General features: G+C 44.4%; 1 protein-coding gene and 1 long non-coding RNA gene across 2 annotated transcripts in view; one reads left to right on the top strand and one right to left on the bottom strand.

Moving 5' to 3' along the window:
• HS3ST3A1 (heparan sulfate-glucosamine 3-sulfotransferase 3A1) overlaps positions 1 to 25,429 on the bottom strand; it is a 104,580-nt gene that overhangs the window by 6,243 nt on the left and 72,908 nt on the right. The window lies entirely within an intron of this gene.
• On the top strand, positions 66 to 15,791 carry LOC121015879 (uncharacterized). Its single transcript, XR_005784022.1, has 3 exons — positions 66 to 326; positions 13,549 to 13,553; positions 15,773 to 15,791. It is a non-coding gene; the product is annotated as an uncharacterized LOC121015879 (long non-coding RNA).

Genomic DNA, 25,429 nt, shown 5'->3' with positions numbered 1-25,429 from the left:
TGGAGCTGGAGAGTATTATGCTAAGTGAAATAAGCCAGTCAGAGAAAGACAAACACCATATGATTTCACTCATATGTGGAATTTAAGAACTAAAACAAATGAGAAAAGAAAAAAAAAAAAGAGAGAGAGAGAGAAGCAAACCAAGAAACAGACTCTTCTTAACTGTGGAAAACAAATTGATGGTAACGAGAGGGGGGATGGGTAAAATGGGCGATGAGGATTAAGGAGGGCACTTACGATGAGCACCCGGTGATGTATGGAATTCCTGAATCGCTATATTGTACACCTGAAACTAGCATTATCACACTGTATGTTAACTAACTGGAGTTTACATGAAAACTTAAAAAAAACAACAACAATTCTGCTTCCTCGTGGCAGATTCCTCAATATTTGTGGCAATAAGCCACCGACGTTGGGTTAGTTTGGTAATGCTGGGTATTCTCAGATTCTTGCGGTCTTGGCTACTTCAGTCAGTTTATCTTCACTTTCTTCCTTGGAGAAGGACTTGATAAGTAGATATCTGATTTCTGTTGCTTTTTGTTGTTTTAAGAAATCTGCAATTCTTTCTGCAAAAGAACCTTTCACGTTACCCATCCTCTCCCACTCCTTAAATACGCCTTCTGGTCGGGGTTAAGATTCAGCAAAGACCAGAGTTCAGTGTTGCCATGAGGAAGACACAGATTGCGGTCACTGCCTTATGCAGCACTGGTGTCTCTGTGTGACCTCCATTCACGGACTCGTCACGGTGACGCTCCCCACAGAGATCTGACAAACTGGCTAGGCCAATCCCCTTTGGAAGCTTAGGTTACGCTTTTCCAAGATGAGCCAGGAGATCCATCCAGATACTGTTGGCATAAATCAGTGAAGGAAATTTGATCACCTGTGTGAAAAGGTCCGGGGTAGCAAAAGCAAACATTCAATGTCAGTGACGTGATAAGAAAAAGGATTGGCTGATGAAAAAAAAAAAAAAGGACACATTCTTGCCTCCTTTCCTATGATCTCGGACTTTCAAACTACTCTACCTCCTTTTTTGGCCAGTAAAATAGAGAAAACAGAGTTCGCACAGAAGCTACTGGTTGGTGATCTCAATCCGCCCCCCCTCCTGTCTCTGGAGAATACAGATTCCCCAGCAGCCTTTCAGCAGAGATTACGGCTACAGATTGTGCTGCACCAGAGGAAACCCGGCTAACGTCCCTGAAAAAAGAAACCATATTTCAAATGATCTCAACAGAGAAGGGGAAAGAGCTATCCAAGATAGGCGTTTAAAAGAGGAAACAGCTCAAATGGGATTTCAGAAGAAAAACACATTCGTTACTGTCATCCACAGGATGAAGAAACGGACTGGTTTTAACAGGGCGGGTGGGGATGGGGAGTCCGAGTTAACTGGAAGCTGCCTGCAGGCTACTTTCTTCAGAAACCAAGTAATCATCGTCTACGCAGATCCTTAACCAAGCTGACGCCATAAAAGGACTCGCGACAGGATTCGCTGAAGAGGAATCTCCTTTTTAATTTCTTTATTCCTTTCCACACTGCAAGTTGAACTGTCACGTTCAAACTCGAGCTCATCTATCACAGGAAAGGAAATGCACGTGTAATTTGGAATATCTTATTTCAAACTGTTGAGGACAACTTGCAAACCAACCTTCCTTATTGAGTGAGGCATAGACTGGGACCCTACGCCATGCCAGGACTTGGGCCCCGAATGGGCAGGGAGAAAGCCATCCCGGTATCATGAAAGTTTTGAAGAAACACCAGACAGGCTAAAGGAGAAGAAAGGTGTGTGCAGTAAGACGCATGAAGTTTCCCTAAAAACAGAACGAGTAGGGGTGGGGAGTGAGAAATTCAATTGGTAGATAGGAGGGGTACGTCCTATGAGGCCTCAATTCCCAGCTATGTACCCTATCCCAACTTCACCTCTCAACAGCGACACAGATTTAGAGACAGTGGTAGCAGGTATGGAGATAGGGAAATGGAATTTAGCCCAGAATTTCAAGGGGCGCCTGGGTGGCTCAGTCCGTTGAGGTCATGATCTCACAGTTTGTGGGTTCGACCCCGCGTCGGGCTGTGTGCCGACAGCTCAGAGCCTGGAGGCTGCTTCCGATTCTGTGTCTCCCTCTCTCTCGCTGCCTCCCCCTCCCTGCTCATGCTCTGTCTCTCCCGGTCTCAAATAAAAAACATTCAAAAAATTTTTTAGAATTTTGAGGAAACATTAGATAAGCTTGTTCCCCCCCACCCTGAGGAAGCCAAGGGTAAGAGGTTATCTCACAAGCAAATGAAGGATTATTACAAAGTGGATGGCACCAACAGGGACACAGCAGGAATCACAGCGGCCAAAAAGCGAAAGCAACCAAGTGACCATCGGCGGATGAATGGATACACAAAACAGGCTCCATACGCACAATGGAATATGCTTCAGCCTTAAAAAGCAAGGGGAGTCTGACATGTGCTCCAACAAAGGACGAACCTTGACGACATTATGGTCTGAAAAATAAGCCAGTCACAGAAGGACTGTGACTCTATGTATGTGAGGTCTCTACAGCCATCATGTTCATAGGAACAGAAAGTCGAATGGTTGTTCCCACGGGCTGTGGGGGCGGAGGGGAGGGCTGTTTAACCATACATAGTTTTAATTTTGTGAGATGGAAAGAGTTCTGGGGAATGATTGCTCCACGATGTAAATGCACTCAACCCTACCGAACTGGTCACTTAAGAGCGGTTAAGATGGCAAATACTACGTTCTGTCGATTGTATCATGTTGTCATTCATTAAAGAAAAAAAACACAACGCACCAAGAAGACAAGGGCTCCAATTGCATCCACAGAATTTAATCAGACAGAAGAGCCTTTCTGGTTTTGCAGATCATGAAGCATTCAGCACAAGGTACTGAGAGAGGCTGTGGTTTTCGCTCTCCTCTTGCTAGACCAAAGGGGAATATAAGAATTTATGTCGTATCTGGAGCTGTCTGGTTAAGAAATGAGGTTTTTGGCCTGCTTCTTGCCCACTGCTGGCTGGGTGACTGTGAGTGAGTCATTCAACCTCTCTAATCTCCGCTTACTCACCTCACCCGAAAAAATCAAGCCAAAGGGCTCAGAAATCTGGACCCTAAGCAGTATTGACACGACCATTATAGCAAGGGACATACCAATAATTGTTCTCAAGAAGGGGATGCCTGGTGTTTAGAATTTCCAGCTTCCAGGAAAACCCCATCCAGTCCAGATCACAAGGGTCCAGAGAAGATCAGAGACCACCTGACATGTTCCCGGGACATCTGCACACCTGTCCACTAGAGGCCCTGTATGTATGATGTTCAGACAAGGACAGTGCCTGGTTTGAAAGCTACAGCCTGGCAAAGCCAAGTTATTTGGAAGGACTGGCCTGTTCCGGTGGAAGAGAGGTGAGCTCAGTTCTTCAACTCCTTCCCATGCCATGTGGCACACCTGTCCCCAGAAGGAAACTGTTTGGGAACACTTCCATGTGCCTCGGGATGTTGTGCTACCCAGATGCCCTAGGATTTCACTTTGGATCTGATCAGTCTCACTGGGATCAATCTCTATGGGCCTCCAGTTATATTTGAGCAGTTTTCCAGATGTCTGTGGTACAGGAAATGGCCAAGTAGGAACCATAATACACCTGCTAAATAGCCTGTTCTTTTTTACCTAAGCCCTAAGTCAACTGAGTACTTTGTGATAGGAGTACTCAGGTGACCCAGAAGACTTTTCCTTCTGCCACACTGCTGAACAGATAGATCTGCCTCCGTGTCCAGTGACAGTCCCAGAGACAAGGCCACCCGCCACTCTAGTGCTGTGTGCACCACCATCACCTGGCACGGTCAAGGGCACCACCAAGAGGTAGCCCTTGATGGCGCTCAACAACACATATTCATCGCGCGTGTAATACATTCAAGAAAGTATAAAAGAGAACCGACCTCATCATGTGCTTCACCCTTTGTATTCATTTGGGTCATTTCCTCTGAATTCACACTGACCTCATATTGCCTTCCTGCTGGAACTGCTGCTGGCCCTCTCCAGAGGCACTTCTTCCTTAAAAAATGACCCTCCCTCATTGTTATTTTTAGTTTGGTTAACCCGTTATTCACATGGAAAAATAAATCTTGGTCTCTCCCCACAGAGAGAAGTCAACTCCAGATGGCTGGTACACATAAACACGAATGACAAAAATAATAAAAACTTTTGTAAGGAAACCTAGGAGAGCATCTTAATGATTGAGGGGGGCAAGTATTTCTGAAGTGTCTTAAAAGAATAACCACAAAGAATGATGAATTGGACTATATCAAAAATAGGAACTCCTGTTCATCAAACGGTTCCATTAAGAGAGTAAGGAGACAGGTGTTAAAAGAAGATATTTAAAATACATTTACCTGACAAAAGATTCATATCCGTAATACATGAAGAGTTCCTACACATCAACGAGTTAAAAAAAAACTAGACATCATAAAAGAAAAATGGGCAAATGTCTTGAACAGGCACTGATACAAAAATTAAAGTACCCAAATCGTCAATAAACATATGAAAAGGTACTGCACTTCATTAGTTATCAAGGAAATGCATATTAAAACACAGTAACACACACCCAACGTGGATGGCTAGAATAAAAACCACAGAGAATTCCAAATATGGGCAAAGATGTGCAACAACTGGCTCCCTGTTGGTCTGAGTATAAACTGGCACAAAGACTTTAGGAAACTATTTGGAACTATTCACCAAAGAAGAACATATGCATACCCTATGGCCCAGCAATTGTACTCCCAGGACCATATGCATAGAATACCCTATGTATGCATAGGTGGCTGGGTGGCTCAGTCGGTTGAGTGTCCAACTTTGGCTCTGGTCATGATCTCACAGTTCGTGAGTTCAAGCCCTGCATTGGGTTCTGTGCTGACAGGTCAGAGCCCAGAGCCTGCCTCAGATTCTGTGCCTCCCTCTCTCTCTGCCCCTCCCCTACTCATGCTCTGTCTCTATCTCTCTCAAAGGTGAATAAACATTTAAAAAAAATTAGAAATCATACATATGTTCATCAAAAGACATGATCATGAATATTCATAGTGAATCACAAGAGCCCCAAAGACAAGCTTCCCAAATATCCATCAAAAATAGAAGCATATATATGTATATATGTATGTATACATATATGTAAATTCATGTATGCATATGCATATACATGTGTGTATATATGTGTGTGTGTGTGTGTGTGTGTCGTTTTTGATGATGTAAATTGTAAATGAATCCCCAAAACACAATGTTATTAACAAACACAAGCCAGACACAAAATTGTCTATACTGAATGATTTCTCTTCTAAAAAGTTCAAAAACAGGCAAAATCCACATACAGTGTTAGACGTCAGGACAGTGGATGCCCTTGGGGGAGTGAGAGACTGGAACGGGGCACAAGGTGCCTCTGGAGAGATGGAAGTAACCCCCTCCTCCATAATGCAGGATTTGTGTCCTTTTCTGGATTCGGTTACATTGCGGTAAAACGTTTCCAACACTTATAAAAAAATAAATGGACCAATTCTCCCTAATTCTCCAAGAAAAACATGCCATTCAAAACAGTGTATTTGCTAAACCAACCACATCTCCAACTGGTGGAAATTCAGATCATAAAGGAAAAGGAGCTCAGCTCCCATACACGGGAAATCAGTGGTCCTCTCAATGACCTCTCCCCCCACCCTCGCCCAGATCAGTGATCAGAACAGGAGCCACCTAACCTCTGTCCCACATCCGGGCCACTGACTCTCATGGCTCTGTAAGCACGGCAGTGTTCACAGCATCAGGCATCACAGCGGATGTGTCTCTAGAGCGTCAACAGGGGTACAGAGATGATAAAGAATGCATTATGTTCGCAAAAACTGTTTAGCAATTGCTTTAAGCTTTACCCGGATCCAGGAGCGATAAGACAGCATCGTGCTCCCCAGTTTTTCTGACGAGCAGGCTGAGATTCAGAGAGCCTAAGTGGCAGACACAAGTTCCCATAGGCAGTACGGAAGGTGACGGATGGGTGCCCCAATGCCTAGTGCAAGCTCATGTCCACTGCATCGGATAAGAGGAAGTCAGCAGACAGAAGGAACGGGATGAGAATACACTGAAGATGGCTTGGATGGGCAAATCCGACAGGTGGAGAACGTGGGATCGTGAGACACCTGCCCAGAGGGTATCTGTGAAGACCCTGGGAGCCCCAAACTCTGAACTGAATGCAGATGAAGAAATGTGTCTGCACGCTGGGATGGACGAAGAAACAAAGTAGGTGGTTAGTTGGGGTAGGAGGCTCTGCTAACATGAGCTAAAGACCTGGACTGCAGGGGAGGGGTTGGGGGGAGGCTTATGCGGGAAAGGAAGAGGTCTTTTGATGAGCTGAAAAGCTGAATTATGATGGGAACAAAGCAGTTTTCAAAGAAGATCCCAAAGGCTTACACATGGAAAATGCCAGGAAATTTACTGAAACAAATCAACACCCCCCCCCGCCAAAAAAAGTTATTTTGAAGAAAGAAGTGGGCTCCCTTTTCCCCAAAAAAGGAAAAGAATATGTTTTTCTTTCAGTAGAGTTGAGGCTAATTTTTAAAGGTTAGGATTTCTGCCTAAGAATTCTAATGAGGACAAAGCATTATTGATTTTACAATAAAATATGGCCCGGATAGATCACCTACCTCCACGAGGACAACATAGTTTAATAGGAAACTCAAAACTGGGACTAGGAAAGCGAATCCACCTTGATTTTGCTGTTCCTAAAATGTGCGACCTTGAGCGAATCACATCAGTTCTCTGGGCCTCGACATCAAAACAACAGGTCACTGCTAGACCGGCTAGGAGACGAAGATTCACAGATAGGGCTTTGTGAAAAATAACAGACACAGGGCAGCCAAAAATTCAAAAGAAGGTATCTGAAGACAGAAGCCAATGAACACTTACTAAGCATTTACTGTAGGCAGACCCCGATCTGACGTGTATTTCTCGCATCTCCCGACAGCAGTGAAGAGCTAGAATTGTTGATATCATTTCCCAGTTGGAGATCAGTTCAGAGAGGGAATGGGACTTGTCCAAAGACACACGGTGATGAGTGAAAAGAGACAGAACATGAAAATCTTTGAACCTCCCCAGGCATGCCAGCAGCCTTAGCAAGACTCTTACAGTTGCCGTAACTGGCCACCTTCGATATTCTGTCAAAACGTATCAGCATGCCTGACGTTTCTTCCCTACTCATCACACCGCGAAAATGTTTCTGCTTGCAATCTTGCAAACAGGCAGGAAGAGTTAGAACGTGGTTTCCAAAGGCTTTCTTCCGAAAGGAAAGTCCTTGAGCTGTAACACACAGGTGATTTACCTTGAGGAGTCAATAAATCTGGCCCTGGCGCTCATGCTCACCATGAATTTTCTTACTCTGTACAACCGGTGTGTCTGCTTTTGGAAGCCTCTGGCAGCAGAAAATTCTAGGAAACACATGCTCTTTGCATGGCCTTGGCGTGAAGGTGGTTCCCAGGGGTCCCCGATGCCGTGAGCCTGGAGCAGGAAAGCTCCCAGCGCTGTCAGCCCGCCATCCCTCGGGCCAAGGTCCCAACACATCAGTATTTCTTTTCCAGCTGCTGTGATGTCGGACCCCCCTCCAAACGTGACTTGTAAGGCTGGAAATAAAACTCCCTTTAGCTGTTGTTTGAGTTGGCTTCTGTGGGAGAGGAAGACTTGTTTTTGAATCGGCTCCCACACTGACCGAATCAAGATATGGGATTTTTTTTTTAATGTTTATTTATTTTTGGGGAGAGACAGACCATGAGCAGGGGAGGGGGAGAGAGAGAGAGAGAGAGAGACAGAATCTGAAAGCAGGCTGCAGGCTCTGAGCTGTCAGCACAGAGCCCGACGCGGGGCTCGAACTCACGGACCGCAAGATCATGACCTGAGACGAAGTCAGACGCTCAACCGACTGAGCCACCCCAGGCGCCCCTAGACGTGTGATTCTAGTAACCAAACTGTGGTCGAGGTACGTCAACATCAATGCTAAAAAACCTGGCATACTTCCTAGGGCCACTGATAGCAGATTCCTTCTAAAACTGTGAACGACCAAGTAAAAAAAGAGAAAGGGTTCTTCACTCTCCCCAGGCTTGATGACAAAGGGAGAAAGCTCATTTAAAAGAACCGACTGGGGCACCTGCGTGAGTCAGTCCGGTTGTGCATCCGACTTCGGCTCAGGTCGTGATCTCACAAGCTCATGAGTTCGAGCCCCGAGTCGGGCTCTGTGCCGACAGCTCGGAGCCTGGAACCTGCTTCTGATTCGGTCTCTCTCTCTCCCTCTCTCTGCCCCTCCCCCACTCATGCTCTGTCTCTCTCTCCTTCAAAAATAAATAAACATAAACAAAACAAAACAAAACAAAAAAAAAAAACGACCAAACAGGGGCACCTGGGTGGCTCAGTGAGTTTGACACAGGTCAAGACCTCATGGTTTGTGAGTTCAAGCCCCACACCAGGTTCTGTGCTGTCAGCAGGGAGCCTGCTTGGGATCCTCTGTCCTCTCTCTCTGCCCCTGACCCGCTCATGCTTGCTCTCTCTCTCTCTAAAAAAAAATATATATATATATTAAAAAAATAAAAACCAAGCAAACAAAATACACGTTATGTTCCTTGGCACTCCAGGGGAAGAGAGAAAATTCAATGCTTCTTGGTTGATAATTGGGGCGGGGCGGGGGGGAGGGCTTCATGAAATGGCAGAAAATACATCTGTATCCAGGTCAGAGAGGAGGATAATCCTGAAAGGGAAGGAGCCGGAGTCATCCTAGATCATAAATTCAAGCACTAATCCTTTATGTCTGTGTAGGACCATGGGTTTCCCAAGCAATGACACAAATTATCTTATTCATCGACTCTTAGGAAATGCAGAAATAGACCACTTTTAAGGGGCGCCTGGGTGGCGCAGTCGGTTAAGCGTCCGACTTCAGCCAGGTCACGATCTCACGGTCCGTGAGTTCGAGCCCCGCGTCGGGCTCTGGGCTGATGGCTCAGAGCCTGGAGCCTGTTTCCGATTCTGTGTCTCCCTCTCTCTCTCTGCACCTCCCTCGTTCATGCTCTGTCTCTCTCTGTCCCAAAAATAAATAAAAACATTAAAAAAAAAATAAAAAAAAAAAAAGAAATAGACCACTTTTTTTTACAAGGCTTGTTGCCTCAACCCCCTGATTTTCTCCTTCCAAGTTTACTTCACTGGGGAATTTAGGCATTTGTAAGATTTAAAATATCATTTTTAACTCTGTATCCATGGGTCCCCAATTCTGTTCTTAAAAGGCGTCTGGCTCTTGGGAACTGACACACTTGTCCCAATGTTGTATGAAGATATCGAAGAATATCCAGGGTCACCTGCGGGGCTCAGTCCATTGAGCATCCGACTTTGGCTCAGGTCACGATCTCACGGTTCCTGGGTCATCAGGCTCTGAGAGCCTCACATCAGGCTCTGTGCTGACAGCTCGGGGCCTGGAGCCCGCTTTGGATTCTGTGTCTCCCTCTCTCTCTCCCCTTCCTCTGCTCGTGCTCTGTCTCTGTCTCTCTCAAAAATAAACATAAAATGAAATAAAATAAAATCAGAGTAGAAATAAGTCTTAAAGAATGATTCTACATTTAGTTACAATAAAGGACTATAAATAGCAAAAGTAAAGTATAATTAAATTAGTGAGTATCTCAAGGTTGTTATTTATAGACCCTTAGAAGTATGTGTGTGTGTGTGTGTGTGTGTGTGTGTGTGAGGGAGACAGAGAGAGAGAGAGAGAGAAAGAGGTTGGAAGAGAAGGAGACTGCTTATAGGGAGACAAAGAAGAGATGGAGAAAGTGAGAACAAAGAAGTCAAGAATGTTCTAGAAAAGGCTAGCGCTGAGTATTAGAATAGGAAGGATCTCAGAACGCCCGCTGATCCAGCCCCGTCATTTCAGGCGCAGAAAGGTCTGAAAAGTCAGCTGAAGAGAGACAAAGCTTAGCTTAGACTCTGGTCCACTGAGCCCCTCCGGTTCCCTCTCTTTCTGTAATAGGACATTCTTCTCTAATCCTAGAAATACCCTACGCACAGGGCTCGACCACCTTTACGTTTCAAGTCCCTGGAAGATAAAATCCCCCCCGTAGAGGGAAAATTCCCTTACAGTGCTTCTGAGGCAGAAAGTGACATTGAACGTGAGCCCTGATTACAAGAATTGGTTTTTCTTGGTCCTATCTGGTAGTTTACCCAGCGTTAGGAGATCAGCAATCTAGAAGGGGAATATGGGGTTGCTAACTGAAGTGGGGGCCGAGGGTGGGCACGTCTCCCGGCTCTGTGGCGGCTGCCCCCACAAAGCCCCATCAAGGCTTGTCTTGGCCTTGACAGGAGTTTTATAAATGATCCGTTTGAGAGCTGTGCTATCAGCTGTGTGCTACTGTGGACAGCTGCTTCGATGCAGAGCTCTCTCATAGCCTGGAATTATCAGCTCTTTGCATATGTGCTACTGGAGATAAGGAAAGAAACGTGTTTTCCTTGCCTGGAAATGGACAATCTAAGGACAGTGGGAAAGGTAACAGAGAGGTGCGGAGGGCAGGATGCAGAGAAACCAGAAGGAAGGTCCTTTGTTACATTTGTGCAATGTTTGCTTCTTTCCGTTGCTTTATTTTTTCCCTTCTGTTTGTTACAATCCGGACACAGAGTAGGTGCTAAGTCAATGTGTCTCTCTTCAATTTTTTTTTTAAAGTTTATTTATTTCAGGGACAGAGACAGAGCACAAGCAGGGGAGGGGCAGGGAGAGCCAGACAGAGAATCTGAAGCAGGCTGCAGGCTCCGAGCTGTCAGCACAGAGCCGGACGTGGGGCTCGAACTCACGAACCACGAGATCATGACCTGAAGCCAAAGTTGGACACTTAACCGACTGAGCCACCCAGGCACCTCTCAATGTGTCTTTTAAGTTTCCAACAGGAAAAGCGACACTGCGGTTTTGCAGGATCTGGGGGATTAGGACTGCCTGGAGGTTCTTACTAAAATTGCCAGCAGGTGACCCCTGCCACCGGCTTTTGGTTTTGAACAGTAGAAAAGGATACACAGTCTGTCCCATGCACAGAATGTCACCCGTATGCTATAAAGAAAACCTCCAAAGTCATGACATCATCTTGAAACGAAGCACGCAGACAAAATAAACTTTGGGAAAGCCATCAACGAGTGTCCATTAGACACAGTCGGTCGATGTGGCTGTCCCACACGCCATTCTGAAGGGGAAAGCCATCATCGCTCCTCCAGGGACCCCGGGGAACGGCATCAGCGGTGCCCTTCGACAAGAAACAGCCCTGCTCAGAGCCCTCCCCTCGCCCCAAATTCAGAAAGTCCTCGCTGCACACATACACATTTATTAGCCTATCGACACAACCTATTACCATAGACATCCACTCTCACGACTAACGCTGCTCAGGTCCCAGAAGCTTCCACAAGTCTCCCCCCGTGGCTTCAAAGCAAACGGCTGAATGCCGACAACTGACACAGGTCTGGGCTTCTGCTGACGCGGACACGAAAGTGGACACAGATCTGGTTCCGGGAAGGTCTGAGGGAGGGAAGCAGTTCGCGGCGAGAAGAGACAAGTCGCTTATCAAATAGTGCTGATCAGAGAGCACGCAGTACCTACTGGGTACGAAAGTAGCAGTTGCACCAGCTCGGCTAGTGATGCTGAGCGTTCATCTCCTGGCTTCACCTCTTCTTCCAATTCACGGCCCCAGAGGTGCTCACAGGCCAGCCCTGTGCTCACAACAGGTGCACTGGGAGGTGGAGGGACGTTCCGCCTCACAAAGCGAATGGTGCTACTCAAAACCTCGTGAATACGTAGGGTCCAGGGGAAACAGGCAAAGCAGGACACGGAAGTCTTTGCCTGGGCAGCCCGGTGGATGCTGAAAGCCAGGCTTTGGAGCGGTTCTAATTTTATGGAAATGTTTCATAATGTGCAATCCCCGTTTTTAAAAATGAAGCGTTAAGGAAGACGTTTGTTGGGATGAGCACTGGGCGTTACGCACAGGGGATGAACCAATGGATTCTAACTCCTGAAATCATTATTGCACTGTAAGGTAACTAACTTGGCTGTAAATTAAAAACAAAACATCAGGGCGCCTGGGTGGCTCAGTCGGTTAAGCGTCTGACTCCTGGTTTCGGCTCAGGCTGTGATCTCACGGCTTCATGAGTTCAAGTCCCACGTCAGGCTCTGCGCCGACAGCACGGGACCTGTTTGGGATTCCCTCTCTGCCCCTCCTCCGCTCATGCTGTCTCTCTCAAAAATAAATAAGTTTTTTCAATTAAAAAAGGAACTTTAGGATTTTTTTCTTTCAAATTTTGATACGTACTCATTATAACCGGTATTTTACCTTTGGATTTTGATAGCTAACTTAGAATCCTCTAGAAGAAAAGTCACTTATGAAAACTAAGGAAAATCATTTTAATTTTTACATCAACTCTAATTTACGGTTTCGATCAAAAGATGCCCAAATGTGCACATTTGCTCTTTCAAAATCTCTCAAAGGGTTGCCAAACTATGGCCCACTGGTCAAATCCGGCTGTTTTTGTGGTAAAGTCTTATGGAAACACAGCCATGACCATTTTGCAGATGACAGCAGAGCTGGGAGCAGTTGTGACAGAGCCCATATGCCCATCAAGTCTAAAATCCTATCTTAGGGGCACCTGGTTGGCTCAGTTGGTTAAGCGACTGACTTCGGCTCAGGTCATGATCTCTCGGTTTGTGAGTTCGAGCCCCAAGTTGGGCTCTGCGCTGACAGCTCAGAGCCTGGAGCCTGCTTTGGACTCTGTCTCTCTCTCTCTCTCTCTCTCTCTCTCTCTCTCTCAGCCCCTCCCTTGCTCACACTCTGCCTCTGTCTCTCCAAAATAAATAAATTTAAAACATTTAAAATAAAATAATATACTATCTGGGCCCTTTCAAAAACACACGTTTGCCAATCCGTGCTTTGGATAGTTTTTGTCAATAGGACAAACTTAGTAACAGAATTAGCATCTGCCTGAAATTAAGCATAAAAAACGGAAGATACTGCCGAAGTATAGACGAGCTCATGATTTGTGTGTGTCCTAATTTTATGACTCGTCTAAGCTTTGATGACTCATCAACAGAATACCCAGCTGAGCAACAGAATGACATCTACTTATCTCTGGCATTTGACCAATACTTTCAGACATGTAAAAAAAAAAAAAAACCAAAAACAAAAAAACCAATAGATTTCAACATACTTTTCTGTTCCGTTGTTAGGAAGGAATATCCCTAAACAGAGGAGAAGAGAATATATGTCATTTAACAGTTTATTAGCTTGATTTAGGACTTTTTAACCATTCAGACCGATGGGATACGGGACCTCCACTTGCGTTTGTGTTCAGGGACCGGACGGCGTGGATGTCGGGGCTGAGGGAAGTCACGGGGCTTAGAAATGTCATCCTAAAAAAGAAGCAGGCACACAAAGGAGGCTCTGGTTCCAATCAAGCCCGAGGGCCCTCAGGAGCTGGACTTTCCAAATGAGAGATGTCACAGACATGCTCTCACAATATCTGAGTGATTGCACAGGGGAAGAAAAAGTCATAGGATCTAGGGTGAGACCATCCAGAAAACACCTGCATTCCAAATGTACGTTGTTTTAACATTTTTAAGTTTTATTTATTTATTTTGAGAGAGCGAGAGAGCGAGCACAAGCAGGGGAGGGGCAGAGAGAGAGGGAGAGAGAGAGAATCCCAAGCAGGTCCCCCTGCTGTCAACACAGAGCCTGATGCGGGGCTTGAACTCACAAACTGAGCCAAAACCAAGACTCAGGTGCTTCAGCGACTGAGCCACCGAGGCGCCCCTACTCTGAAATCTTTACTAATTAGAATAGCAGGTCAACAGTGGAAAAGGGAGAACAATACAATAGTAACTATTGAAGTCTGAAGTTTAACAAATAAGAAACAAAGACAACGGAAGGGGTACGTTGTCTTTTGTCTCCAGAACATTAGCAGATCAGACTTACAGATTTTTAATAATTATCGCGATTTCCACCTACTAATATTCCAAGGAATGTTCTACAGAGTTCTGGGGCCAAAACACCTTTCCATGAGTGAGTGATAGGACTCTTTCATGGAATTTTGGAATACGTGGAGGGTTTTGTTTTCTTTGGTCTCTTACACCAGACAAATGCCAGTAAAGAGAAGGAGATCTTCCAGCTTCCGACCAACAGAACTGTGACAGACCTTAGGGCATAGAATTCTGGCAACAGTGAGAGAAATCTGGAACCCCTATTTATAGACAGACCCTTGGGAAGGGGGCCACAGGGAAACACCGGGCTGGGGTGGGAAGGATCACAACAGGCAGGAGGTTGGAGGAAGGATGCTTTACGTTTAAAGCCATGAGTATATTTTTAATATAAAAAATGAAATAAAAGTTGCACATGTCAAAAAGCTACACCATAGAAATAGGAGAAAAATCAGAGAAGCATACAATCCTAAAAAGGAGAAGTACCCACCACCCATCACTCAGATGCAGCATTTTAAAATATATCCGTCTAGACTATGCATTTCTTCATAACTGATTTGCAAAATGAAATCATTTTGTGCATATGTCATTCTACACAGCTTTTTAAAAGCACTAGGGATAAACAGAAAACATCACTCCTGGTATGAACTACGCGTCAACTTCATTTTAAATGACTGTGCAGTATCCCATTGTACGAATCGCCATAAAGTGTTTGCTGAATCCCTTATCGTTGGGCACTTAGGTTGTTTCCATAGGTAAAGATTCTAATGTTTTATTATTTTCTTGACCTGGAAAGGAAAGCATGTGTATTTTGTTTGTTATTTATTTTTATTTCTTTTTTTGAGAGAGCGGGAGAGTGTGCGAGCAGGGGAGAGGGGCAGAAAGAGAGAGAGAGAGAGTCTCAAATAGACTCCACACTCAGCTTGGAGCCCGGGAGCCCGATGTAGGGCTCCATACTACGACCCTGGGATCATGACCTGAGCGAAAGTCAAGAGTTGGACACTCAACCGACTGAGCCACCCAAGTGCCCAAGGTAGGTATGTTTTGAAAGTTTTTAAATCGTGTTGCAGGGGCGCCTGGGTGGCGCAGTCGGTTAAGCGTCCGACTTCAGCCAGGTCACGATCTCGCGGTCCGTGAGTTCGAGCCCCGCGTCGGGCTCTGGGCTGATGGCTCAGAGCCTGGAGCCTGTTTCTGATTCTGTGTCTCCCTCTCTCTCTCTGCCCCTCGCCCGTTCATGCTCTGTCTCTCTCTGTCCCAAAAATAAATAAACGTTGAAAAAAAATTAAAAAATAAATAAATAAATAAATAAATCGTGTTGCAAACTTGTCTTCTATGAAGGTATTTACACTTTGTCCTTGAATTTTAATGTATTTTTTGAATATCTTATTTCTACTTGAGTAGATTAAGGTACATGTTTTTCATGGCCTAATTAATACTATGCATTTTGGTATTGCACAATTACTGCTGATAAACATAGGAAAATGATGTTTCAATATTTTAATACTTACATTTTAAACTAGTGAGCATTTTCCCAGATGTTTATTAGTTATATGATTTTTTAAGACATTTCCTGGTTATGTATTTCTTTTGCTGGGATGCTTTCTTCCTTAGATTTTAAGCATTTTCCTTATGTTGACAATACTTATACATTTTTATGTATGTGTTTATATACACTTACATGTTTTTGTATATATGTAGCAAATGTTCTGATTTGTCATTTTTAATCTCTTTGTTTATGGTATTTACAATTTTTTAGTATTTATTTATTTAATTTGAGGGGGGAGGGGCACAGAGAGAGAGAGAGAGAGAGAGAGAGAGAATCCCAAGCAGGCTCCTTGCCATCAGCACACAGCCTGTCGACCAGGAGATCATGACTTGAGCCAAAATCAAGAGTCGGTGCTTAACCCACTGAGCCACCCAGGCGCCCTGGTATTTACAGAAATTTTTAATTTTTTTAAATGTTTATTTATTTTTAAGACAGAGAGAACAGAGCAGGAGCAGGGGAGGGACAGAGAGGGAGGGAGACACAGAATCCGAAGCAGGCTCCAGGCTCTGAGCTGTCAGCACAGAGCCTGACGCGGGGCTCGAACCCACAAACTGTGAGATCATGACCTGAGTCGAAGTTGGACCCTTAACCAACTGAGCCACCCAGGAGCTCTGGTATTTACAAAAACTTTTAAACGTCTTTACATCTTCCAGGTCTTTTCTTTATGACCCTTGTTTTTCTTTTATGATGTTTTCTACGTAGGGTTGTGCTGCTGCTAACATGAAATAGCCATTCCCCTCTGATTTTAATTTTACTCTGAAATTCATTTCAGTGACTGCTGAGATTGAATTCTAATTTTTTTTAAATGACAGGTAACTGACTTTTCATCCAGGACTGACACGTACTCCATATTTGAAATCCCATGTCACTGTCATGTGCGTTAAGTTCTGCTATTCTATGTTTATGTTGGCACTAGGAGGACACTTTTAAAATTATTATAACTTCAGGATATGTCTTAAATCTAAAATGACATGGCTTCTGCCTTCTATTCTTGAAAATGTTTTCTTTTTATGTATTAAATGGGTTTTCTTCCAAAAGAAAGAATTATAAAATATGTGCATCAACTCCTCTTCCCCTCTTCATTTCCACTGGCACCAACAACACCATTACATGCACGGACTAATTTAGGAAGAAATGACAGCTCGCTGTATCGAATCCGTCAATCTACAAAGATGAGATGGCTTTCATTCATACAGATTTTCTTTTACGTTCCTAATAAAACTTTTCTTTTTTTCGTATTTAAATGAACACACGGCAAAACTGGCTTTTTTGGGGAGCACGGTTCTATGAAATTCGATAGGTATCGAGATTCGTGTGACCACGACCTCAAGTCAGCGTATAAAACACATCTATCACTCTGATGTTGTGCTCTCGCTTGGTAGTCTTACCCTCTCCTTCATCCCTAACCCCCAGCAAATGTTGATCTGCTTTCCATCACTGTAATTTTGACTTTCTGAGAATTATCAGATAAATGGAAATTTTTGTCATATAACCTTTTGAGCCTGGCTTCTTTCAGTCAGCATAGTGCCTCTGAGATCCATTCAAGCGGCTGCATGCATCAAGAGCTTGTTCTTTTTCAATGTTGAGTAGTATTCCACTGTATGGACATACCACAGCTTTTTTCTTATTCATTCACATGTTGAGGACAGTCGCGTCGGGTCCCGTTTTCAGCCATCATGAATAGAACTGCTATAAACCATCTGGTGTAGGTTTGTGTGAACTGATTTTTTTTCTCTCTCAGATAACAAGCAAGTTGTCTGGTTTCCAGGTCGTTCAATAAGTTACATATTTAACTTACCAAGAAACTGCCAAATTATTATTTTTTATTTTAGAGAGAGAGAGAGAAAGAGAGAGTGTGGGCAACAGAGAGAGAGAGAGAGAGAGAGAGAGAGGGAGAGAATCCTAAACAGGCTACGTGCTTAGTGTGGAACCCGATGTGGGGCTTTGATCCCACAGCCCTGGGATCATGACCTGAGCCAGAATCAGGAGTCAGCCGCTCAACCTACTGAGCCACCCATGCGCCCTGCCAAATTATTGGAAAGAGTAGCGATACTATTCACATTTCCAAAGCAATGTATGAGAATTCCAATTGTTTCAGCCCTTGTCAACACTTGATACTCTGTGAAGGTTGTGTTTTGTTTTTGTTTTGTTTCTTTGGGGTGTGTGTGTGTGTGTGTGTGTGTTTGGTCTTTCTAACAGTTATGCAGTGGTATCTCATCGTGGTTTTCATTTACATTTTCCTAACGGCTAATGAGACTGAACATCTTTTCATTTGCTCAACTGCCTCTTTGGGGAAATGTCTGTTGAAGTTTTTGGCCCATTTTTTAAATTGGGTTGTTTATTTATGTTTTTTTACTTCTGAGTTTTGAAAGTTCTTTATATATTCTTTAAAAAATTTTTTAAGCTGTACATTGATTTATTTTTTAAGTAAACTCTACTGGCAAGTTGGGGCTCCAACTCAGGACCCCAAGATCAAGGACCACATGCTCTGCAGACTGTGCTGGCCAGGCGCCCTGTAAAATTCTTTATAAATTCTACCTAGACGTCCTTGTTTAGATACGGGATTCTGAAATGTTTTCCCAGTCTGTGGTTGGTCTTCTCATTTTTTTTTTCATGACTGCTTGACTATTTTGTGATGATTAAATTTTGAACTTTTTTTTTTCCGTTCTTTTTTATTTTGGGGGAGAACATTTAAATGCTACTCCCTTAGCAAATTTCGATTATGCAACTGTGTTCCCAACTACAGTCACCATGTCTTATGTTAGATCCTCAGGGTTTACTCATCTTGTAAATGAGAGTTTGTGCCCTTTTACCAGCCTGTCCCTACCTCCCCAACCCCGAGCCTTCAGTAACTACATTTCTTTTTGTTTTAAATCTGATTTTAATGGTCTATTTATTTTTGAGAGAGAGGGAGAGACAGAGTATGAGAGGAGGAGGGGAAGACAGAGAGGGAGACACAGAATCTGAAGCAGGTTCCAGGCTCTGAGCTGTCAGCACAGAGCCCGACGTGGGGCTCGAACTCACGAGCTGTGAGATCATGACCTGAGCCAAAGTTGGACACTTAACCAACTGAGCCACCCAGGCACCCCAGTTTTTTTTGTTCTTTATGTTTAGTTTTGGGGAAGAAGGGGCAGAGAGAGAGGGAGACCTAGAATCCAAAGCAAGCTCCAGGCTCTGAGCTGTCAGCACAGAGCCCGGCGTGGGACTCAAACTCATGAAGTGCAAGGTCATGACCTGAGCCAAAGTTGGACACTTAACCAACTGAGCCACCCAGGCACCCCTGGTAACCACTTTTCTGTTCTCTGTTTCACTTTGACTTTTCTTTTTAGATCCTCATAAAAGTGATACTACATAGTACCTGTCTCTCTTTTAGCAGTGTCTTTGGCTGAGCAAAAGTTTTAATACTGATGAAGTTCAATTTATCCATTTACTTCCTGGATTATGCTTTTGGTGCCATGTTTATGAACTCTTTGGTCACAAGTCCCCAGTGAAGTTTTTTCTAGGCAGGTTGTGTGTATTTCTTGTTGCCATTATTCCTAAATAGCTTTTATTTTTGCTACTATTTTGAATGGGTTATTGACTTTTCATTTTATCTAAATATACCTTAAAATGTTTATTAAGATGCAGAAGTCCTATGTCCTATGTGGCAATTTTCGTTGAAACTCTTTCTTCCAATAAATTGAACATATTTTTGTTTACACAGAATTATGGTTATGTAACGTCAAATAGGTCACACGGCATATTTGTGACGGATGTTTCCATTTGCATCTATCTCATTATCAATAGCCTACAAGAATACATGAGTGTCAAAAATATTTTAGGGGTAGACTAGATATCTAAAATATAGATTAAGAAAAATAAAATAAAATAAAATAAAATATAGATTAAGATATGGATATGACAGAATCCATATTCTGGCCACTTGCACACTTGTTACGAGGTAAGAATTAAGAACTATGACGGATGGGCAAGTCGGTCATAATGATGATCTAACCTCAAGTACCCAGATCTGCCTCTGGTGTAGTCAAGTCTGACATGGGGCCATGCTCCTACGAACTGAAGGCAGTAAGTTTTTTTTGTTTTGTTCTGTTTTGTTTTGTTTTGTTTTCAACGTTTATTTATTTTTGGGACAGAGAGAGACACAGCATGAACGGGGGAGGGGCAGAGACAGAGGGAGACACAGAATCGGAAACAGGCTCCAGGCTCTGAGCCATCAGCCCAGAGCCCGACGCGGGGCTCGAACTCACGGACCGCGAGATCGTGACCTGGCTGAAGTCGGACGCTTAACCGACTGCGCCACCCAGGCGCCCCAAAGGCAGTAAATTTTTAACCTAAGTTCTGGAGTAAGAATCGAGAGGTAGTGAGCCCACGTGAGTGTATGTAAAAAACGTGAGGGTGAGCATATGTGCATTTTTCTGGGAAAAAAGACCGAAATTTCATCACTCTCTAAAAAACACCATTCCATTTCAAGAAGGCACATGCCTGTTCTCTCCCCATTCTCTCATTTCAAACATAACCAACTCACTGTACGAATTCAACAAGTATGTTTGAACGAATGAACGAATAAATATTTACTGAATTACTCTTATACGGTGAAAACATTACAAGTGTATCTTACATCTGCATCTTACAAGCGTAAAATTTTTCTTGTTTATTCATTTATTTTGAGAGAGAGAGAGAGAGTGTGCAAGAGGGGCAGAGAGAGAGAGAGAGAGAGAGAGAGAGAATCCTAAGCGGGATCCAGGCCGTCAGCATAGATAGCCTGACACAGGACTCAAACTCATGAACCTGTAAAATCATGACCTGAGCCAAAACCAAGAATCAGAGGCTCAAATGACTGAGCCACCCAGGCGCCCCATGATTTTTATTCTGCAAACATTTAGTGACTGCCTCCTTTGGCCAAGGACCCTACTGGAACATGGAACTTCACGGACAAAAGGGCAATGATCCTCCTCTCAAAGAGAAAGGCGTAACAACAAATGTATTTCAGTGGGAGAAGTACCAGGATGGGAGTGTTCATTATGTTTGGAGAAGGAGCGCCTGACCTGCTTAAGGACTGTGGAGAAGAAGCTTCACAAATACAGTGGTGCTTGGGTGGAGACCAGAGTGCTGATGACAACTGAGCTCTAAGTAGCTTCCAGAACACGTCAATGGCACACACTGGGAACTTGAGGTTATTGCAGAGTGAGTGTGATACGGAGGCTGGGAGCCCATCTTCAATTGTGTACATTCTCTTTACCGTGGATTTTGCTAGTGTTTATCAAAGTCAAATCAGAGAAGCATGAGCATTCCAGAAGAAATAGCGTTTGAAAACACAGAGGTGTTAAGAGACAGTGGCTGAGTCTTGTGGGAGGATGAGGTACGACGGATCCCTAAGTCCTGAATATACAGGTTCAATTTCCAGAAATACCAGTATAAATACACAAGCATTTATGCAATCAGGTGCACACTACAGCACTGTCAAAATGGTCTCCAAAACAGGAAACGACTTAAATGTCCATCATTAAGAGACCGGATAAAAACTTCTGGTACGCTCCTATAATGGAATATTTTCAGTGTCAAAGAGATCGAATTACATCTTTTCAAATTAAGATCTTTTCAAATCCGTTTGAAGTTAAGTAAGGTCTTCAAACTAGCATAAGCCACGAAGTGATAGGATGTTATCTCATATTTTTAAAAGCCTACAATATAAAAAAAAAAAAAAACCAATGCTTGTGTGTTACGAGACGTTCAGTGATCATTAGGTGGGTAGTGCTGATGGCCCCGATTTTTTGCACCTGTCTCCATCCTTGCCTTTGGCCATGGATTTTGCAGCTTTTTTGAATCCTGAGTGGAATCTCTTTTCCCGTTCCTTGGTACTGAGTTCAGTCACGTGACGTGCTCTGGCCGGTGGACATTAGCAAGGGTATAGTTATTTCAAGGAGAGGCTTGAAAAGCCTCTTGTCCATCCCACTCGTGCTCTTGCACATGGCCACTACTGTGAGGACATGTCTGGACCAGGCTTCTGGAGGACGACAGACAAGGAGGACAGAGTTGAGTCACCCAACTTATTCGAGCAAAGACCGCCCTCGATCAGCCTTCAGCCAGCTGATTCCCAGATATGTGAGCAGACCCAGACGAGATCAGAGAGCCATCTGGCTGAATCACAGCTGACCACAGACACATGAACAAGGCTGGCTCAGATCGCAAACCAAACGTGGAACCCAGCAGCCTTGTAAAATGAAGAACGGTATGTCTCTGAGGTTTTGTGGTAATGCCACGGAATATTATTTCAGCCATAGATAACTAATATGCTGTATTTGTATATAACACAGGCTTACCAAATATCTGGACAGATGCACACCCGACTATTAATAGTGGTTACCTCCAGGGAACGGAATGGGCGGTCAAACACTGAAAGCATTACTGTACTATCTAAGAGACGGGGTTGCTGCTTCTGATTTGATTCCTTGTCCTTCTCTACCCCGTTCTTTAAATGTCAAAAATAGAGTAGATAAGAAAATAGATCCTGATTCTGGAAGCTGCCTGCCACCCGAAGGGTAAGTCTAAATGGTTACAGCACTGACTCTATGTGCAAAAGCGTTAGAACAGCCAGCTTTTGTTCCGGTCTGGACACGAATAGAACATCGGTGAATGAGCCACGTAACCGCTCTTTTTTTTAGCCCATTTTTCTTCTGTAAAGATGCAAGGGGTTCCTGCGGGGGGTGGGGTGGTCACTGAGATAATCATGGTGTCTACTCTGAATGATAGAAGCCATGACGGAAACTGTTCAAGCCACCTGAAACGATGTACCAATGAGCAAATACTCTGAAAAGTACCTAGCATGGCGATGATGAGGATGATGATGACGATGGCGGTGGTGTGTGTATTTCTAGCCCCAGGGACAGCCACCTGATCTCTTAAACCCCTTGAGGTTGATCTAGTTTGTGGACTAAGTGATTAAAATAAAATGAGATCAGGTGGCTGGATACTGATGCGTACAGTTATTTCACTCATTCATACCAACCATCCAGGAGAAGATGCGGTTAATGCTTAACCTTCACCAAGTCTAGAAAAAAGACAGTAATTACAAACTACTATTGATTTGGTTGGACTGCCCTCCCCACATTAAGCTTCAACAAGTGCTGTTAACTGCCTGCAGGGCATTTAAAATAACTGTAGAAACCCAAAATATCAGGGAAGCATCCCTTGGTGAGAAGCACAGAACTGAGAGGTAGGAGGTTATTTGGTCCCATTTCCTCATAGGTGGATGACCCACAATATCAAAATTTCTCTTTGTCTATGTGTCCTCATCCATTTAATGGAAATAGCCAAAGTTCTCCTGTTATGAAAATCAAATTCAGGGGCGCCTGGGTGGCGCAGTCAGTTAAGCGTCCGACTTCAGCCAGGTCACGATCTCGCGGTCCGTGAGTTCGAGCCCCGCGTCAGGCTCTGGGCTGATGGCTCAGAGCCTGGAGCCTGTTTCCGATTCTGTGTTTTCCTCTGTCTCTGCCCCTCCCCCGTTCATGCTCTGTCTCTCTCTGTCCCAAAAATAAATAAACGTTGAAAAAAAAATTAAAAAAAAAAAAAAAGAAAATCAAATTCAATCATTTGCCATCATCTCCCTACTTCCATGTTAAAAATAGTGAGAAGTCTGGCAAAGGATCAATAATGAACTGATGAACTATTGCTATGGACCCTCTCCCTATCTCTTATAACCAAAAGATTTTCACTTTTTTATTATTATTATTATTATTATTATTAAGTACGAGTGGGGGGAGGGGCAGAGAGAGAGAGAGAGGGAGTGGGGGGAAGGGGGACAGGGGACAGGCTCCACACTCAGCATGGAGCCCGACATGGGGCTCAGTCCCAGGATTCTTGGGATCATGACCTGAGCCAAAATCAAGAGTGGGAAGCTCAACCGACTGAGCCACCCAGGTGCTCCTTGACTCGTTATTAATTTCCCTTTCTGGTATGCTTTACTTTCCAAATGTCCACTTGGGGAGATAGAAAAGATCGGCTAGAGTCAGGGAAGTTCCACTATTAACCAGTCCTCTTAAATCCATCGTACAGTCAAGGGAAAACACACCTTTATGAATCATACCAGACCAACCATACACTTACATTTAAATGTAAATATAAATGTTTATTTACAAGTGCCTACTTAAGAGACATAAAATAATCTGTCCAACATCATACGAATCAAATAGGGACAAAAATCCAGGACCCTGTCCTCCATGTCAGAACAGCCTGTCCAACATTCCCCAACCAGTGCATGTCTGTAGAAGCAACCCATAGCAATCTGTAGAGCTAAAAATGCTAAAGAATGTGCAAAACATTTCCACTCAGATAAATCGCTTATTCCCAGAAAAACTAGAATAACATCCCTACATGTTGAGTTTGTTGAGAGCTTGCAGAGACAGCCTCAAACCTTTTATTTTCTAGTCTAAAAAAATTTTTTTAATGTTTATTTATTTTTGAGAGAGAGAGACAGAGACAGAGCATGAGTGGGGAAGGGGCAGAGAGAGAGGAAAACACAAGACTCCGAAGCAGACTCCAGGCTCGGAGCCACCAGCACAGAGCCCGACGCGGGGCTCGAACTCCCGAACGGCAAGATCACGACTTAGGCTGAAGTTGGATGCTCAACCGACTGAGCCACCCGGGTAGCCCCTCAACCCTTTTAAATAAAAGCAACTTCATATGCTTCCTCCCAGATTCTCAGTGGCTCACGCGAGCTCTGATGAACGTCCCCAGGGCCACTGGCGTCCCTTCCTCCTCCCCAGCAGCAGCTGTCTGTGGTGGCACAGTCCCCAAACCCACATTACTGAGTTGTACCCACAACCTGCTTCTTGGCTATGTTGTTCTCCAGATCACGTTAAAAGTCCCTCCGCCTCGAATGGCGTCTCGCCTTCCGATTCTTTGCTAAACGCCCATTTCTTCCGAAGGGTACAAAACCGCCTCAGCGTCCCCGCCCCAGCAGTCAGGATGTTCTCTGCTTCCAGATGTCTCCAGCCCTTTCCAAACTCTAGTCTTGATCTTGGGAAAAGAAGTAATTAGCCTGATGGGGAGCAAACTGCCATGTCAGCCATTTTCTCACTACTGGGTTTTGAAGAAACAGAGGCCCAAGCAGGTCGGGAAAAAGTGGACCGCTGCTGGGTGTTCATGCCCCACTAAGCTCAAATACCAACCACTCCACCCAGAGCTCATTAGTTCTGACCCAACACTGCTAATTGCCCTGAGCGCTGAATCAGCTTTCATGGGCACTTGGAGACACACTCATTAACGTTTTAACCTCAAAGTGCCCCGTACTTTGAAGACCTAAGTCTCACAAGTTGACGTAAACGCAAAGAAGAACATACACCGGGCGCTCGAATGAGGCAAAACGGGTCTGCTTTGTGGGGTCCCCATGAAGACAAAAGCTGTTATTATCCCTCTGGAAAGACCCCTGGCATATTATTATTATAGGCAGCGTTCCCCCTCTCTTGGAAACGCGAGCACAGAGGTGTTTCTAGATTGGTGGGTTTTCGATCAGGGTTTCTCAACCTCAACGCTACGGACACTTTAGGATGGATAATTCTCTGTTGTGGAGCTGTCCCGTGGAACGTGGGGTTTGAGCAGCGTCCCCGATCCCCACCCACCAGATGCCAGTAACACGCTCCCCTCCGCCCCCAGAGCATGACAACAACCACACATGTCTCCAGACATGGCCCAATGTCACCTGGGAAGCAAAATCACCCCTTATTCAGAGTCAGTGCTTTACAAGATTGTCACCTGCATTAAAAAAAAAAAAAATAGAATAGGGGCGCCTGGGTGGCGCAGTCAGTTAAGCGTCCGACTTCAGCCAGGTCACGATCTCGCGGTCCGTGAGTTCGAGCCCCGCGTCGGGCTCTGGGCTGATGGCTCAGAGCCTGGAGCCTGTTTCCA

Source organism: Herpailurus yagouaroundi, unplaced genomic scaffold (assembly GCF_014898765.1).
Source record: "Herpailurus yagouaroundi ecotype Mexico unplaced genomic scaffold, PumYag 208, whole genome shotgun sequence".
In the NCBI taxonomy this organism is placed as follows: Eukaryota; Metazoa; Chordata; class Mammalia; order Carnivora; family Felidae; genus Herpailurus; species Herpailurus yagouaroundi.
Note: the sequence above shows the minus strand (reverse complement) of the source record. Positions and strands in the feature narration are given on the sequence as shown.